We start from the raw sequence: 15,588 nt of genomic DNA, 5'->3' as shown, positions 1-15,588 counted from the left end.
TTTTGATTATTTCCCCATTGGCAGATGAGACAAACATAAAGTAGAATCAAGTCTTTCTCTACCGTTAGAATAGTCTTGACAATTGCCATTTTCTTGGGGAAAGCACTGAAAAGCATTGTCTGTAATTAGCACTTTTTAAAAGAAGCTGAGCAGATAAAAATCAAAACAAACAACAGTGTAAGAAGACTTTAGAAGTAGTTACCTAAGTGTGATTTTCAAGAGCTTATTTTTAAACTCCTGACATAATACACAGAAGAGCTTCCTCCCAAATATTCTATTTTATGCAATCAGACACTGAATATACTTCACCATCATATTCCTAATATGAATACAATAATATATGGGTACATTTCAAATCACTTTCAGATCCATTAATGTATTTGATTCCTACAAAATGGCTCTGATATTAGAGAATACGTGTCTTATCTCCAATTTACAGATGGAAAAACTGAGACACAATTCTAGCTAATGTATTCCCTAATGTTACACAAAAATTGAATGGCAGATCAGAAAAGGGATTAGACTTTCTAACTTTCATACCACAATTCCACAAATAACTCCATGGTTTTCTCATGATTTCTGTATAGATCATCATCATCATCATTATCATCATCGCAAGGCCCTTTTAAAAAACTGTTTTATAAGAGGAGGTGATATATTTTTCCCCTTCTTATTTTGCATGGACTGAACAGCTCAATCATATTTGGATCACAGGGACTACCATTTTGTAGCTGTCTGGCATCCTCCTGTCCCCCTGTGCCTGAGATGAAAGCCTGATGCATTAGCTCGGCTCTTTCTTTCTATTGCTTAAGCAATAAAGAAAACATTACCCTAATCACACTCAATGTGTGCTATCTCCAGGCACAGCTGTTGTGTAGTCTTTCCAAGCTCAGCCATTAAGGAGTCTTACCCATGACAGAGCCTAGTAAGAGCTGCAACACCAGACACTTGCCCTCTAATAACATCCATTTCTGCTTTCCTAGCTAATTCCAGGAATAAGAGCCCGTCGGGCAAGGCTTCAGAGTCCATAACTCTCCCTTTATTGTCACTTTCCCTCCTCCCTTTGAGGGGCAGTTTGTGAGCCAACTCCTAAACATAGCCCATGGAGCAAAAGATTAAGTATGGCTTGGAGTCAGCCTCTATCAAATAAGCCCATAGAGTTTGAGCAAAAGCAAGCCTCAAAAAGACAGATCTGCTTTGGCAACTGGTCCACCCATGAAGATGCCTGCAGGAGAAGCAATTGGTATCAGAGGCTAAAAATGGCAAAGGGTTCTGGCTACCTTGGAATGCAAAAATTTCTAGCTGTCTCCTCTTGCTTAGTAAAGTAATTGGAACTGATTGTTCAAGGGTTTTGATTATCATGATGTGGGTAAAGTTGGAGTTTTCTGGAAGTGGGAATGGATGAGGAGATTGTCAGATATTTATGAAAAGCTTGGTTTACAAAACACGTTCACTTCTATGAACTCCTTTGAAAATATAGAGACAAAAATATGTTTTCAACCAGAGATCTCAGTTCAGACCCCAGCTCTTCTCTTTAATAGTTTTGTTACCTAGAAATGATGATTACTGTTCTTTAAACTCAAATGTTTATCTATAAATTGGAAGGTAATCATGTCTACCTCCCTCAGTCATTGTTTGGATTAAAATCCATATGTAATTTAGTGTTACATCTAAATCCAACACTTCATAGGGCTTCTCATTAAATAGTGACTGTTATGACATAACTAGAGCCATGTGACTTAGAATGATTATCATCTTAGCAGTGAGAACACTGAGGCTTAGATTTCAGTGACTTGTCCAAGGTCGCAGAGCTGGAGAATTAAAAAAAAAAAAAACAAAAAAACAAGACCCAAACATATCACTCAAATCTATAAAAAATTAGTTCCATCCTTCCAGAAATTCAGAAACTGAACAAATAACCAAAAATTTTAAAAATCCTCCAAACTTTACTTTTTTTTCTCTCTCTGAATTGCATGAGATTTTAATCCTTGACCAGATGTCCTTACTATTTATTAAAGAGGTACATTAGAGGAGGAGGATGAAGTTGATCAAGAGCAGTAAAATAAGGAGGAAAATGGAGAAGGTGGATGACATAGGATCAAATACATCCTGAACCCATTTAAATTACTTCATACAACAAGCTTAAAATAAGTGAATAGAGACATCTCTTAGACTGAGAAAAATTATAAGGAAGGACTAAACACATCATCTGTTGGGGGATATGGACATAATATGTGGTTCATCTGCCAGAATCAGGAGGAAGGAGGTGAATTAGATGGAAAAGAGAAAGACTTATTCACATCTGTATCTTAGACCTAGTTATCTTTTCTACAGCCTTGTTACCATCCATTGACAAGCTTATATAGGACAGACTATGTAACTATTAAACTCTCAAAATATACTTTCTGAAAGCTTAGACCCCTTCAGCATATCAAGAAGGCTTTTTCTACAGAGAATCACCACAAGATCCATTAGGCTAACATACCCTTTTTCCTATATTCTGCCCTCCTGGATTCTTATCATAACCAAGCTGCCATGGTGCATCCTTTTCCCTTTGGTACCCAAGGATAATAAGAGCCCTCACAATGTACCAGATTCTGTTTTAAGTGCTTTATATTCTCAAACAATCCTAGAAGGTAATATTGATGTTATCCCCATAATGAAATGACAAAAGTGAAGAAAAGAGAAGCTAAGCATTTTCCTAGTAGCACACAACCAGAAAACAATGGAATTGGCATTTGAACTCATGCACTCCACCTCTAAGGCACATTCTAGTACCAAAGACTGTGTATCCCATACCAGTTCTTATAAACTCTCTATTATCAAAAGCTTATTTTGTTATATATAATATTGTGAGCAAATACATTTATAACTACACTAAAAATCAGTCAGTAGAAAAATGAAATTAAAATATATCCATAATAGAATTCCAGTTCTTAAATTACCATTATATTCAACATGCACACAGTTACTCTGTAAACTGCTGCAAAAATTTCTAAATTCTTTCTCAATACTTATTCTCACTTTCTTAAAGTACTCTTGTCCCCTCCCTGAAAACATTTTTTTTCTTTATCTCATAAATTGTTTACTTTACTATTTCCTTTTTTTTTTCCTTATTGTAATTGCTATTTCCACAATATTTTTTTTTTCTGTACAGCATGGCGACCCAGTTGTACAACATGTATACATTCTATTTTGTCACATTATCATGCTCCAGCATAAGTGGTTAGAAATAGTTCCCAGTGCTAGAAGGGAGGATCTCATTGCTAATCCATTCCAAAGACAATAATTTGCATCTATAAACCCCAAGCTCCCAGTCCACGCCACTCCCTCCCACTCCTCCTTGGCAACCACAAGTCTATTCTCCAAGTCCACGATTTTCTTTTCTGAGGAAAGGTTCATTTGTGCCATATATTAGATTCCAAATATGTGATATCGTAGGGTATTTGTCTTTCACTTTCTGACTTACTTCACTCAGTATGAGAGTCTCTAGTTGTATCCATGTTGCTGCAAATGGCATTATTTGGTTCTTTTTTATGACTGAGTAGTATTCCATTGTGTATATATACCACTCTTCCTAATCTAATCATCTGTCAAGATGGACATTTAGGTTGTTTCCATGTCTTGACTATTGTGAGTAGTGCTGCAATGAACATGAGGGTGCATGTGTCTTTTTCAAAGAAAGTTTTGTCTGGACATATGCCCAAGAGTGGGGTTGCTGGGTCATATGGTAGTTCTATGTATAGATTTCTAAGGTATCTCCATACTGATCTCCAGAGTGGTTGTACCAGCTGACATTCCCACCAACAGTGCAGGAGGGTTCCCTTTTCTCCACACCCCCTCCAGAATTCGTTATTTGGGGACTGATGAATGATGGCCATTCTGACTGGTGTGAGGTGGTATCTCATGGGAGTTTTGATTTGCATTTCTCTAATAACCAGGGAGGTTGAACATTTTTTCATGTGCTTGTTGGACATCTGTACATCTTCTTTGGGAAAATGTCTCTTCAGGTCTTTTGCCCATTTTTCCATTGGGTTGATGGCTTTTTTGCTGTTGAGTTGTATAAGTTGTTTGTATATTTTAGAGATTAAGCCCTTGTCAGTTGCATCATTTGAAACTATTTTCTCCCATTCTGTAAGTTGTCTTTTTGGTTTCTTTTTGGTTTTCTTTGCTGTGCAAAAGCTTGTCAGTTTGATGAGGCCCCATTGGTTTATTTTTGCTTTGATTTCTGTTGCCTTGGGAGACTGACCTGAGAAAATATTCATGACGTTGATGTCAGAGAATGTTTTGCCTATGTTCTCTTCCAAGAGTTTGATGGTATCTTTTCTTATGTTTAAGCCTTTAAGCCATTTTGAGTTTATTTGGGTGCATGGTGTGAGGGTGTGTTCCAGTTTCATTGATTTGCATGTGACTGTCCAGGTTTCCCAGCAATACTTGCTGAAAAGAATGTCTTTTTCCCATCTTATGTTCTTGCCTACTTTGTTGAAGGTTAATTGACCTTAGGTGCCTGGATTTATTTCTGGGTTCTCTATTCTGTTCCATTGGTCTCTCTGTCTGTCTTGGTACCAGTACCACACTGTCTTGATGACTGTGGCTTTGTAATATTGACTGAAGTCTAGGATAGTTCTGCCTCTGGCTTGGTTATTGTTCCTCAGAATTGCTTTGGTAATTCTGGGTCTTCTGTGGTTCCATATAAATGTTTGGATTGTTTGTTCTAGTTCTGTGAAAAATGTCCTGGGTAATTTGATAGGGATTGCATCAAGTCTGTAGATTGCTTTGGGTAGGATGGCCATTTTTATGATATTAATTTTTCCAGCCCAGGAGCATGGAATATCTTTCCATTTCTTTACATCTTCTTTAATTTCCTTGATTAATGTTTTATAGTTCTCGGCATATAAGTCCTTTACCTTCTGTATTCCTAGGTGTTTGATTTTTGGGGGTCCAATTTTAAAGGTATTGTATTTCTGTATTCCTTTTCTAATATTTCATTGTTAGTATACAGAAATGAGACTGATTTCTGAATGTTAATCTTATATCCTGCTGCTTTGCTGAATTTGTTGATCAATTCTATTAGTTTTTGGGTTGAGTTCTTGGGGATTTCTGTATATAATATCATGTCTACTACTTACAGTGACCGTTTTACCTCTTCTCTTCCTATTTGGATGCCTTTTATTTCTTTCGTTTGTCTGATTGCTGTGGCTAGGACTTCCAGTACTATGTTGAATAGCAGTGGTGAGAGTGGGCATCCTTGTCTTGTTCCAGATTTTAGTGGGAAGGCTTTAAGCTTTTCTCCATTGAGTTTATATTTGCTGTGGGTTTGTCATAAATGCCTTTTATTATGTTAAGGTATGTTCCCTCTATACCCACTTTGGTAAGAGTTTTGTTAATGAATGGATGTTGGACTTTGTCAAATGCTTTTTCTGCATCTATTGAGATGATCATGTGGTTTTGACTTTTCTTTTGTTAACGTCGTGTATGACGTTGATATATTTGCATATGTTGAACCATCCTTGTGAACCTGGGATGAATCTCACCTGGTCGTGGTGTATGATCTTTTATATATGTTGTTGGATTTGGCAAACTAAAATGTTGTTGAGAATTTTTGCATCTATATTTATCAAAGATATTGGCCTCTAGTTTTCTTTTTTGCTGGTATCTTTGTCTGGCTTTGGAATTAGGGTGATGGTGGCATCATAGAATGTCTTTGGGAATGTTCCCTCTTCTTCAACCTTTTGCAAAAGTTTAAGGAGGATGGGTATAATTTCCTCTTTGTATGTTTGGTAGAATTCACCTGTGAAGCCATCTGGCCCTGGACTTTTATTTGTAGGGAGTGTTTTTATGACCTATTCAATTTCATTTCTAGTGATGATCGGTCTGTTCAGTTGATCTATTTCTTCTTGATTCAGTTTTGGCAAGCTGTAAGTCTCTAGAAAGTTGTCCATTTCTTCTAGGTTGTCAAATTTGTTGACATACAATTGTTCATAGTATTCTCTCATGTTTTTTTGTATTTCTGTAGTATTCGTTGTGACTTCTCCTTTTTCATTTCTTATTTTGTTTATTTGGGTTTTTTCTCTCTTCTTCTTGGTGAGTCTAGCTAGAGATCTGTCATTTTTGTCTACCTTTTCAAAGAACCAGCTCTTAGTTTGATTGATTTTGTCTATTGATTTTTTAATCTCTATTTTATTGATTTGCTGTCTGATCTTTATGATTTCCTCCCTTCTGCTGACTTTAGGTTTTGTTAGTTCTTTTTCTAATTCATTTAGGTGGTGTGTTAAGTTGTCGATTTGAGATTTTTCTTCTTTTTTGAGGAAGGCCTGTATTGCTATGAATTCCCTCTGAGCACTGCTTTTTTGGCATTCCATAGATTTAGAGTCTTTGTGTCTTCATTATTACTTGTCTCAAGGTATTTTTTAATTTTTTTCTCAATTTCCTCATTGACCCATTGGTTTTTTTAGTAGCATGTTGTTTAGTCTCCATGTAGTAAGTTTTTTCTCATTTCTTTTCCTGTAGTTGATGTCTTTTCTGTGGTCAGAGAAGATACTTGAAAAAGTTTCTATACTTTTAAATTTGTTGAGGTTAGCTTTGTGCCCCAGTATGTGGTAAATTCTTGAGAATATTCCGTGTGCACTTGAGAAGAATGTATATTCTGATTTTTTTTGGATGTAGTGTCCTAAAAATGTCGATTAAGTCTAACTTGTCTGTTGTGTCTTTTAGGATCTCTGTTGCCTTATTGATTTTCTGTCTAGAGGATCTGTCGATTTACGTGAGTGGGGTGTTAAAATCTCCTACTATGATTGTATTCCCATCAATTTCTTCTTTTATGTCTGTTAGTATTTGTTGGAGATATCTGGGTGCTCCTATATTAGGGGCATATATATTGATGTTTGTAATATTCTCTTCTTGGATGAATCCTTTAACCATTAAATAGTGTCCTTCTTTGTCTTTCATTGTGGCCTTCATTTTAAAGTCTACTTTATCTGGGAGTTCCCGTTGTGGCACAGTGGTTAACGAATCAGACTAGGAACCGTGAGGTTGCAGGTTCGGTCCCTGCCCTTGCTCAGTGGGTTAACTATCCGGCGTAGCCGTGAGCTGTGGTGTAGGTGGCAGACGCGGCTCGGATCCCGTGTTGCTGTAGCTCTGGCATATGCCTGTGGCTACAGCTCCGATTAGACCCCTAGCCTGGGAACCTCCATATGCCCTGGGAGCGGCCCAAGAAATAGCAAAAAGACCAAAAAAAAAAAAAAAAAAGTCAAAAATAAAGTCTACTTTATCTGATATGAGTATTGCAACTCCTGCTTTCCTGTCTTGTCCATTGGCATGAAATATCTTCTCCCACCCCCCTCACTTTCAATCTATATGTGTCCTTTGCTCTAATGTGAGTTTCTTGTAGACAGCAGATTGAAGGTTTTTGCTTTTTTATCCAATCCACCACTCTATGTCTTTTGATTGGAGCATTCAGTCCATTAACATTTAAGGTGATTATTGATAGATACATATTTACTGTCATTTTAAACCTTGTTTTCCAGTTGATTCTATATTTCTCTTTTCTTCTTTTCTTTTTTGGGTTGGATGGTTTCCATTTATTTTATGCTTGAGTACTTTTCAGTTTTTGCGAATGTAATGATCAGTTTTGATTTGTGGTTGCCCTGTTTTTTAAGCATGTTAAGCCCTTCCTATATCTTCTTGCTTTTGCCTGATAGTCATATAGACTCAAACACATCATTAAATTTAAAAAAGAATCTATATTTTCTTACTTTCCTTCCCCACATTGTATGATTTTGATGTCTTTTTTTTTTTTTAACATCTTCATGTTTAGATCTGTATGCTGGCTTATTTAAGTGACTGCTTTCCAATTGTGGTTTCCTCCAGTCCTAATTCTTCTTTTTCTCTTTTTTTTTTTTTTTTTTTGTCTCTCTCTTTTTTTTTTTAATTTCCAAAAGCCCTTTCAGTATTTCTTTTAGAATGGGTTTAGTATTGCTGTACTCTTTTTTAGCTTTTGTTTATTGGAGAAATTATTTATTTCCCCTTCTATTTTAAATGATATTCTTGCCAGATAGAGGATTCTAGGTTGCAATTTTTTTCCTTTCAGCACTTTAAATATATCTTGCCACTCCCTTCTGGCCTGTAGTGTTTCCATAGAGAAATCAGCTGATAACCTTAAAGGGGTTCGCTTTTAATTAATGCTTTGCTTTTCTCTTGCAACCTTTAGAATCCTCTCCTTTACCTCTTGTCATTTTTATTATAATATGTATCAGTGTGGGTCTATTTGGGTTCAACTTGTTTGGGGCCCTCTGTGCTTCCTATATCTTGATAGCAGTATCCTTTAGATTTAGAAAGTTTTCAGCCATAATTTCTTCAAATATATTTTCAATACTCTTTCTTTTTCTTTTCCTTCTGGAATTCCTATTATGCGTAGATCGGCCCACTATTACCCTATAGGTCTCTTATATTGCTTGCATGTTTTTTAAGTTGGTTTTCTGTCTGTGTCCTGATTGGGTGATTTCCATTATTTTATCTTCCACATCACTAATTCGTTCCTTTGTATTATTCATTCTGCTCTTTATTGTCTTTAGCTCAGTTTGTACCTCTGCAAATGAATTTTATAGTTTTTCTTGGCTCTTCCTTATATTTTCTAGTTCCTTTCTAAAGGAATCTGCATTACTGTTCATATCCTCTCTTAATTCCTTCAGTATTTTCAATACCTCCCTTTTTAACTCAATGTCTGTCAGACTGCAGAGGTCTGTTTCACTGTTGTCTGCTTTAGGTGAATGCTCCTGTTCCTTTAACTGGGAATGGTTTCTATGCTTCTTCATCTTGCTTGTATTTTTCTCTTTCTATGAGTTTGGGGAACCCAAACTGTAGTCTTGTAAAGCTACTTCTATGCAAGAATAATCCTTTGTATTTTTTGGGGGGGTTACTATTTATTTTTGGTGTTGGAGTTTGAATCTTTGCTGTCTCTTTCTTTGGTGTGAGCATGCTCTTATTCCCAGGAAGCTCAATGTGTTTTCAGGGAGAAAGGAGGCAATGGGTAGGGCCAGCAGTCAGTGCCTGGTCATTGGGCTCTCAACAGCAGCAAGGACATGCAGGAAGATGGCACAGGCAACTCCTAGTTGCAGAGCCCTGGGAAGTGATAATAAGCTCTAGGCAGATCTTCAAGGTGACCAGAGCATTTGGCAGTAGCAACAGCAGGGTGCATGATTTCCCAGGGGAGTGAGAGCAACAACAGCTTGTGTTTGATTGCAATGCCCTCATCTGAGGTGATTGGAACTGCAGATGGTGCCTCTTCAGGGATTCCTAATGGGAGCAGGCCATGACCATCTCTAGAGTCAATGATGACTGTGGTGGTTTGTGCCTGCCATGCATGAAGCAACCCATCTCACTTTGCCCACATATGAGGTGCTGTACAGGGTGCTCCTAGTTGCAGGATCTTGGGAAGTGCCAGAGATCAGGTATGTGGGTATTGCCTGGAACATTGGGCAGTGGCAGCAGCAGGGCGGGTGTGTTCCCGGGGGTGCGAGAGCACTGACAGGTGGTGTTCAGTCACAGTGCCCTCCTCTGTGGTGCCCTTTAGGTGAATGGGGCTGCAAGTGATTTTTGTTCAGGTATCTCCAATGACAGTGGGCCATGCCCACCTCTGGAATCAGGGTAACTGCGGCGGTTTGCCCCTGACACCTGCAGACCATGCAAGAAGCACCCTGTCCCACTTAGCCCAGGCAGGAGGTGCTGCACCAGCTGCTCCTAGTTGTAGGATCTTGGGAAGGGACAGTGACCAAGGAAAACACACTTTGAATGGCACTGATGTAGGTTTAGGGGACTGGGGGTGGACACATTTTGTGTCATTGAAATGAATGAAGTTGGCAACAAGGTCAACTCTGCAGCCATAAACCCTTCTACCTGTGATCTTGTATCAACTAAGTTAATCAGTCATCTACCCTGATTGAGAAATTAAAAATGGAACAACCCTTTAGAATGGAAATTAGGATTTATTACATGCCTCACTGAAGGGTGCTGAATGGGTTCATGCATTAACTTATAAAACAAATTTTGTAAATTTTCTCTTTCTTTAAAAACTAGCTATCTTCTTTCCCTCAATAGCTGTTCTATCTAATTATGAATTTCCTATTTCCTTATTTTTTCTCATGGCCAAAAGCATTTGACACATTTCCTGAAAAAGATATCCAATAAATGTTTGTGATTGAAAATTCACATTCATTTCAACAAATACTATTTATATTAAAACTACAGGGATGAATGACACCATATGGGTACTACACAAATCTGAAATGATAATATACTACCTATCTGGAGGAAGTGTACTAAAAGGAAAATATTATAGGCAAAAAAAATTTTTTATTGAAGTATAACTGACCTACAACACTATGTTAGTTCCAGGTGCACAACAAAATGACTTCATATTTCTATACTTTACAAAATGATCACCACTATGGCAAACATTTAAAGCAACAATTTATTCAAATGTAGTCAGGGAGAGAGTAAGAAAAAAAGAGTTAAATCAAAAGTGTTTACTACTTTGTGTTATTAAAAATTCAAATATTTTAATATTCATACTATAAACTTAATGTTATTATTATTATAACTTGGAGGCTTTAAGCAGTGCGTGATTGCTCACACAATAAAGACTGTCTTCATAATAAAGTTTTGTATAAATGCCTTTAAATCAAGAGTGCCAACTTTCATGTTAGTCTTGAAAAATACAATTAGTCATTATTTCTCTAACAATTCATAAATATGAGTCAGACATAATGACAGCATGCAGTTTGTCACATGTGGAAGCCAGTAAATCAGTCTCAGCATCTATTAAATACTGAAAGCTTTCCTAGGAACGACTGAGTATGGAAGGTGAGGGGGGTAAAACAGGACTATAAAATTGAGTTCTTCTCAAAAAGGATGAAGTTTAGTTGGGAACACATGAAACAATGAGGCAACAGTCATCTCTCTGTAGAGTAGAGCTCTGTTCCATGCCCACCCACCCTGAAAGCAGACAAAGAGAAGAATGCCTCAGCTTTCATTAAATATTACATCATCCAGTCCACTCTACAAGGCTGGAGGGGATCAGGGCAGAGGCAAATGCTGTGTAACCATTGCCAACATCTCTTCTGTTTCCATCAGTGTTTTAAACTTATCAGAAACTTTAGAGATCTTTAGGCTAATTTCCCTCCTACAGAAGAGTACTTTAAAGCAGCTTCTGGAAGGTAAGTTACAGCAACCTCTCCTCTCCCTCTTCCTTACTTTTCTTGCCAATGTAAGGTAACCAACAGGGTTTAGGATACTTTGGGTCTATAAAACACTGCAGTTCGCATTGTCCTCTCCTACCCTCACCAGATTCAAACCATAAAATTCAACTCCTTTTAGAATTAGGCTTTAACATAGTCTATGTATCAGAGTCAAAACAGTCTCACCCTATTTCTCATAACCATTGAACCAATTTTTAAAGTTCACAGTCTTCTGGAAAAATAGGCTCATTTCTGAACCATCCCCTCTCTTCAAGGAATGTTAAGTATCCCCCTCTAGGTTTACTTTGAATATTTAGTTTTGTCTTTTCAGCATATCTTTCACCTCTTGGAAGAAATTTTCTATTATCATCGATATAGATGCTCTTACTTAAACCAGACTGAATCATCCTGTTCCTGATATGAAGATGGGTCTGAAGAAGAGCAGGGACAAAGAAACCATGTCAAACAGTAATGACTCAAAATAGGAAAGTTACCAAAAATTCATCTCACAGAAGACACACTTGGAGGTAGATACACCTTAAAGAAGGGAGGAGAAACATTCCTCCTGATAAAGCTGGTTAGGAGATGAATTATCCAAAAGGCTGTGGTAACACCTTAGCTCCCACATCTTTGTGAGCATGCACAAAAACAGCTTATCTCTCCCTTCCGTGAAGTTAAGTGTGAAAGTCCCTGGCAATTCTCTGCCAAGTAATGACTCAGGGATTCAGGATCTTTCCACTTTATGGAACCATTACCATCCAGGGGATACTTTCTCTGAGTCCAGGAGAAACTTAAGACCTAATGACTTAAGGCAGCCATGAGCGCAATGAATTAACTTCTCTCTTATGCATCTAGAACACATCTGCTAACTAGGTACCATCCTGGGAAGAACTGAGGAAATAGTTACACAAATAATTTTCTGTGGGCTTTAACTTGCTCACAGAACCTCAACTGAAAGACCATATCGGAGTCTTCTTGGAGTTTTCCACTAGATCCTCTGCATCCCACCATCCAAGAGAGAAGAATGTCAGGAATGGTTTTAGACGTGTTATAGCCCATGCAGGGAGTGATATGAAGCCCTTTTATCTACTTTCCATTGTTCAGAAAGCCCCTGCCTATTTCAGAGAAGTCCACGTGCCCAAAAGAGGAAATTTTTTTGAGCATTTAGCCAGTCTCTGCCATATGAGCAGCATAAGTACTGTTGTAAGGCTCTTATCTTACATATCATTTCTTCCTGGTGGATTATTTGACCTAATTTGCGTATTACACTTTAAAAGATGCCTGGAGCACAAAAAGTGCTGTAAGAGTTTTCTATTATTAAAGTTATTATTAATACTACTATCACCATCAACAGTGTTATTACCACTATTATTATCTGACATGAACAGTACACTATTAGAGATGTTCTTCAAACAAACATTGTTCCTTGAGAAAAAAGAAGGTCCTATAGGTACCATCTAGCCCTCCTCAAGTAGACTGTGGTCCTGGAATTGTTAGGTTTATCTAATTCTCAACCTAGAACACAAGAAGGGCTTGCCTCTAAGAGAGAGGTACCATTTCACCAAGGGAGATGCTCTGGCAGCTCGAAGCCTTAAGTGGCTATCACAATGGAGGTCCCAGTCAGAGTTTCAGCAGCAGATGCCAAGAGCTGGGACAGCAGACAGGAAGAGTAGGGCCCTCCAGACCAGGTGAGATGTGTAGGCACTAGGTCTGAGCTTGGGTGAACCAGAAGAGAGAGCGCCCCCAAGTAAATTAGAATATGTGGTGCATATACGTTATACAGTAGTTCTCCCTGTGCTCTTTCTTCTTCCCAGAACCTTTGGTAAAAGTTTTTGTTTAGCCCTTCTCAGTCAATGAAATTTCATTGTCCCACTAAAATGTCTAATTCCCCAAGGGAACCTTTCTTCCAAGCTTTAGTGCACTCTGGTTAACTCCCCAAACCCTCAATCTCAAGTGCCAGCCATGTGCTACTAACTACTGAACAGAGACCTCCCAGGGCAACACAAAATAGGTTTTTATTGCTTCATACCTCCCACCTTTTCCCCAAGAAAGAAAAAAAAAAAAGTTCTACATCTTTACCGCTCCAAGGCTAAAAACACTGGAAGGGTTAGAGACAGAAAGAACATCTTACCTTACTGGATTTATCTTGTACTTTTTTGTTCTCTAAGAGTTCTAGTTACTCTGTAGTCATGGATTTAGTTAACATTTAAAGTGTCGCCTTTGACAGGAGAATGAAGACAAAGAAGAAATGACTTATAATCTACCTTCAATGAAGGAAAGATGACCTGCACACAGTTTTGGAAAGCAGGCATCCTTCTGGACACTTTCAGGTGTATTTCTGCCTGGGAGACAAGTGTGATGGTCCATTTCCTATGATAGCTGCAATTTTCTCAATGGATCATTCTTTCCCCTACTCTCTAATTAAAAGTGTACCCATCCTTCAGAACCCAGGGCGAATACCTCCTCTACCTTCTCTCCCACCTTCTTGCAATTTTCATGGCACTGATCTCTCTCTTCAAGCAGATACATGACCCCATCTCCTTAGGAATCTTTCCAGAATAAAATCTGTGTCTGATTCATTCTTGTACACCTTGCAGAGATTTAAAAAATCAAAAGGTTAGCAAATATTTTGAGATGATCAAAGCCCATGTCAGTCATACAGCCTGAAATGAGAGAGAACAATCAGATCCAGAATGTAGATGTATCACAGAGAAACAGTAAATTTGAAGCTCGGTTCTAGAGTGCATATGAAGTTCAGTTGAAATTATATATCTTGACTGTCACTCTGTGAATTTTTTTTCCAAAAAAGGAAAGTTACACATTTCTACAGTAAAATATTTGCTTAAGTAGCAAAATATATGAAGTGTTTATTTTTTACTCCTTGTCCATAATTTATCCAAAATATACTACTAGTCCTATTCTATAGATTATCAGTAATCACTGAGGGTCTTCACCACGATGGGCACCTAAAGATTATCAAGTGGAAGAAGCAGGGCATGAGTAAGAGATGGATGAAGGTACACACGACCTTGCAGGTATGCGTTTAAAGCCAGGTGTTTTCCTTCTCATTTATAAATGTCACAACAAAATTTTACTGACTCCTGACTAGATGCAGGTATCTGATGATAAATATTTCAGGATCTGCAATGATGAATAAGCCTTACATTAGAGATCATCTGTTATATTGAAGAAAAATATACTAATAGGAAAATAATAAAAATGTACAGTGGGAGTAATACATTTTCTATGAAGCATTGAAATAAAATATTGAGGGGTCAGAAGGAGAATAAGTCACATCTGTTTGGATGAATCAGATAAAAGATCATACCAGGTGCCTTGAGAAAGATCTTGAAATAGAATTTGACTACAAAGCAAAGTGTTTAGAAGTACATAACAGTTAACAAAGAGATGAGCAACAGACAATTCAAGCACATAGTAGAAGGGTTTTCATCCTCCCAAGGAATTTCTGTGACAAAAGAATCATGTCATTTTGTTGAATATGCTCGAATCTGTAGTCTTTCTTCAACTTTATTGAGATACTATTTTCTTTGACTCAGTGTAAGTGAAGCTAAGAGAGTGTGTGTGTGTGTGTGTGTGTACTCACCCTTGCACTCCTGTGGGCAGGTACGTACTCACTGCACTATAATGCCTTTTATGGTTTTAAGCGGATTGACTCTGCCCAGGAATCACTGGCTTCAAGAACATGGCTGGGTGTTTGCCTCCCTTGCCAGTTCTCACCATCTCGATCTTGATATTTTCCTTCACCTTGAACAATCACTGTTGTCTCTGCCTTTTATTGCTTTGTGACTTGGGGTATTAACATCTGTTTGGTTTCTCCCAAACTTCATTTCCAGCCTTTCCTTTGGATTTTGACTCCAAGTCTTATCTCCCTAACTATTCATCGTCATCCTGAACTGGAAAAGCAGGAATAAAATTATTACACAAAGGTCAAATACCAATTAATATGGCAAAAGATAACCTTTGGATCATGTAAACTGGGAACTAAAATTCTCTTCTTGATTGAATTACAGAATTTCCTGTATAAAAGTTTTTATTGTACAACTAGATGTAAGTTCCACACATAACCAAAACCTTCCTGTGCTGACCCTATTATATTCAATATATGGAGTGAAGATGAACTAATAGATATTAATTTTTGCTATAAACAGAAGTATAGTTGGTAATTATTTCCCAGTTTATTCTCTAATCTCTGGCAGTATAAATAAGGATGCATTATGAAATAATTCCTAATAAACTGTGATACGTTTTAAATCCATGCCAACCCTACCCTCTATCACAGCTGTGCTTTTTAGCATGCCTAAAATAGATCAATGTTTGATTTATTCCTAGTTGG

The sequence above is a fragment of the Sus scrofa genome, chromosome 15 (assembly GCF_000003025.6).
Source record: "Sus scrofa isolate TJ Tabasco breed Duroc chromosome 15, Sscrofa11.1, whole genome shotgun sequence".
NCBI lineage: Eukaryota > Metazoa > Chordata > Mammalia > Artiodactyla > Suidae > Sus > Sus scrofa.
This window is presented reverse-complemented; position numbering follows the sequence as displayed.